The following is a 4,399-nucleotide window of genomic DNA, read 5'->3' as shown; positions in this document are numbered from 1 at the left end:
AATTTGGACCCGCCTTCTCGAGGACTTATGGTTAAAATAATGCCTTATCGAGGCCTTACGAATTTCGAACTCACCTTTGAGGTCTTACAGTTTTATGTGTCGCCTTATTAAGGTCTTATGAGCTTGGACTTGCCTTCTTGAGGTCTTATAGTTTAAGTGTTGCCTCATTGAGGTCTTATGAGTCCGAGTATGCCTCAATGAGGTCTTATATGCCTCGAGGAGGTCTTATGTTCGAATGTGCCTCGAGGAGGTCTTATGTTCGAATATGCCTCGAGGAGGTCTTATGAGATCGAATATGAGATCGAATATGCCTCGAGGAGGTCTTATGTTCGAATGTGCCTCGAGGAGGTCTTATGAGATTGAATATGAGATCGAATATGCCTCGAGGAGGTCTTATGTTCGAATGTGCCTCGAGGAGGTCTTATGAGATCGAATATGAGATCGAATATGCCTCGAGGAGGTCTTATGAGATCGAATATGCCTCGAGGAGGTCTTATGAGATCGGACTTGAAAGCATACCGAAGAGTCGAACAAAATCTTTAGGTTATGATGTGAATATGCATCAGATAGTCTTTGCTATTGCAGTAATAGTCAATACATCATACTGATCCGGGCGGATTAGGTCAGGCTAGTTGGGCACGGCTCGCTTTGGCCGTTTGACCCTTACATTTATTCTTATTGACCTTCGCCTTCTTCGGAGGGCGATCTAGTATACAATGATTTACCCTTAGATACCTTTGTAGTAGCACGATGTTCTTGCTGCCTCGTTAAAAACCTTGCCGAAAAACCCGAGTTGGGACAAAAACGGTCGAAGGAAAAAAGAGTGCAGCTCGTGCTTTCAGTCTCTCCGATGTCCGAACTTGTCTTAGCGACCGATCATCGACCTGCACGGGTTAGGATCGGACAAGTCTCCAAAAAATTTATGGAAGCGAAGAAGAAAGAAGACTTACCTTTAGCAGTAGTATCTCTTCAAGTGGCCTATATTCCAGTTATTGGGTAGTTCTTTCCCATCCATCGTTCCTAACTTGTACGAACCCTTTCCGGTTACCTTCAAAATGGTGTAAGGGCCTTCCCAGTTCGGTCCTAATTTCCCTTCGTTAGGGTCTCGAGTGTTGAGGGTGACCTTTCTTAGTACCAAGTCCCCTATATTGAAGTGTCGAAGACGAGCCCTTCGGTTATAATATCTCTCGATCTTTTGTTTCTGAGCTGCCATCCTAACTAGTGCGGCCTCTCTCCTTTCGTCTAAAAGATCCAAGCTGGTGAGCATTGCTTCTTGGTTGGTAACCTCGGTTGCATACCGGAATCTAGCGCTGGGTTCGCCCACCTCGACTGGGATCAAGGCCTCGGCTCCGTAAACCAAAGAGAAAGGAGTGGCACCGGTACTAGTCCTTTCGGTTGTCCGGTAGGCCCATAGGATTTCGGGCAGCATTTCTCTCCATTTTCCTTTTGCGTCTTGTAATCTTTTCTTTAGGTTCTGAACGATGGTCTTGTTGGTCGACTCAGCCTGCCCGTTTCCGGTGGGATGGTACGGGGTTGACAATACCCTNAAGTCTCAAAAAATTTATGGAAGCGAAGAAGAAAGAAGACTTACCTTTAGCAGTAGTATCTCTTCAAGTGGCCTATATTCCAGTTATTGGGTAGTTCTTTCCCATCCATCGTTCCTCGTAAATTTAGGCCTCCTATCATCCTGATACGGCCGATATCTTTCCTTGTTCGGTCTCGAATCTTTGTAGTTTTCCCTACGAGGTCGATCGAAATTCCTATGTGTGGATGGTGAATCCGAACTTGCTCCGCTGTGGTCGTCCTCTACCCTTATCTTCGATTGGTACCGGTTATGGATGTCTGCCCACGTAACTGCTGGAAACTCGATCAGACTTTGCTTTAATTGCCTGGATGCGGCTGAGCTGTTGGCGTTCAATCCTTGAGTGAAGGCTTGTACTGCCCAGTCATCCGTGACTGGGGGAAGATCCATCCTTTCCATTTGAAATCGAGACACAAATTCCCGGAGTGTCTCGTTTATGCGCTGTCGGACCTTGAATAGGTCGGATTTCCTTGTTTCTACCCTGATCGCCCCGGCGTGAGCTTTCACGAAAGCATCGGCTAACATGGCGAACGAATCGATGGAATTTGGCGGTAAGTTATGATACCACGTCATTGCCCCCTTGGACAAGGTTTCTCCAAACTTTTTCAACAAAACTGACTCGATTTCATCATCTTCGAGGTCGTTTCCCTTAATCGCGCATGTGTATGCTGTCACATGCTCGTTTGGGTCCGAGGTCCCATTATACTTCGGGATATCGGGCATTCTAAATTTCTTAGGGATAGGTTTTGGGGCGGCACTGGATGGGAACGGTTTTTGTACAAACTTTTTAGCGTCAAGGCCTTTCAGGACCGGAGGTGCACCTGGTATTTGGTCGACCCTGGAGTTGTATGTTTCTACTTTTTTATCGTTGGCCTCGATCTTTTCCTCCCCCTTTTCGATTCGTTCTGTCAATTCTTCTAGCCTCCTAAGAACCGCAGAATCAGCATCCGGCCCACCCCGTTCCGGCTGTACTGGGGTCGGATTGATGATTGCAGCTGCACGGGGAGCCTCCTCGGACCTGACAGGCTCCTGGACCCGGCTCTGGAGCTGAGCTATAGCCGATTGCTGGGCTTGCAGCATGTCAAAAATCATTTTAAGGTTGATAGTCTCTTCGCCGACTGCCTGGGCCCTCGAATCGTCCTCTCCCCGGACGCTATGTGATGATCCGGAGGCCTGATCAGTGTTGAGCGCCATCCGGGAATCGGCATCTATCGGGTTTTCGAGCCCGGGCATTCCATTGTTTCCTGTCTGCTGTTCAAATTCGTTGTCGATTGATTGTGCCATTCTATGAGTTGGTAATTCGAATGTAAGATGGACTCTTTTGCAAAGAACCAGTGTACTGTGATGCGTCAAGAAAGAGTATCAAAGAGCTCACTAATATCCTTAGCCCCACGGTGGGCGCCAAACTGTTTACCCTGGAATCCGGATAACAATTGAATTTATATGGGGTTTTAAGGATCCGTGAACTAAAAGATACAAAAGGTTTGGATTGAGGAAAATAAAAGATAAAGACTCAACAATTGCTGCTAAAGTAAATAATCGCAGAATATAATATTGCTTAGAACAATTGTGCTTGATAGCGTACAAGAATTGAGAGAGATGGTACCCTAGTGTAATGGTTTTCCGATTCCCTCTTTATGGGGTCTTCTCCCCTTTTATACATTCTGATTAAGGGTAAAAATAAGGTAGGTAAATTAATTACATCGTGGATCCCTGTAATTATGCCTTAATGGCCTGAAGTGGTTGAGAAAATCACGTTTGGGCGAGATATCCGGCGATGCTTGGTTATCCGTTACGAGTCCGGCTTCCGACCTTGTGTGTTTCTCCATCCGGTGGTGACTCATATCGAGCTCTGCAACGGTCTCGAAGTGACCCGACCTCGGTTGTTGACGTGGCCGTCGTTCTACCTTGCATCCAGGTCGGGTTCGATGGCCCCGACTTGCCCCGGACCGGACCCAACCCGGTCGGGCTCAAGCAAAAAGGGTATCACCCAATACATATATATCAAAATTTTTAATTTCTCCCACTTATGAATTTCAGTTATATGGTCTAAAATTAGAGATGTAGAACTGAATTTTTTAGGTAAGAAATAAATCTTAATAGGTAAATATTATAATGTATCTTGGTCATGATTAAATTTCCTTTGATGAAAGAAATGCATGATTTCTTCGTGTTTTATATAGATTATTGTTACTCTATGTAGTTATCTAATACATAGAAGGCTAGAACCCATATTTAAGAGATCTCGTTGTATTTTCATAGTTATTTAAAAAATCTACAAATTAGATTTTGTGATTACATTATTAAATTTTAAAATATTAGGAGTGTTGTGATATATCCTCTATTTTCTATCCAAAAAAATCATATTCTTTTGTTGGATTATGTCTTTTTCTTTTCCCCCAACAACTTTTTCATATAATTATCTGGTATCTAGAACTTAATAGTCCGAATTTGCACTTATATTTTTCCAACTAATACGAATTTGCAATTTAAAATTGAGATTTTTTCCATCAACATAAATTTTTTCTTAAATTTATTTAGATACACTCCACTAATACATATTCCGTGCAAGCAAAACAATTTAACTAATATTTTAATAGTAAGAAGTGTTTAAAAATCATTATTGATGTTAATTGATATTATCAGACTAATGCAGTAGCTAGACAAGGACATTTTAGCACAATCTCAATTTTTTTATGCTTGTTTAGCATTAACCCTAGCGCAACTATCGTTGGAAAAGGAATTTTACTTTCTTAAGTACTGCAGCTTTGATATTGAAATATAACTAATGGTCATCCAACAAAATATATATATATA

The sequence above is a fragment of the Nicotiana attenuata genome, chromosome 1 (genome assembly GCF_001879085.1).
Source record: "Nicotiana attenuata strain UT chromosome 1, NIATTr2, whole genome shotgun sequence".
Taxonomy (NCBI): Eukaryota; Viridiplantae; Streptophyta; class Magnoliopsida; order Solanales; family Solanaceae; genus Nicotiana; species Nicotiana attenuata.
This window is presented reverse-complemented; position numbering follows the sequence as displayed.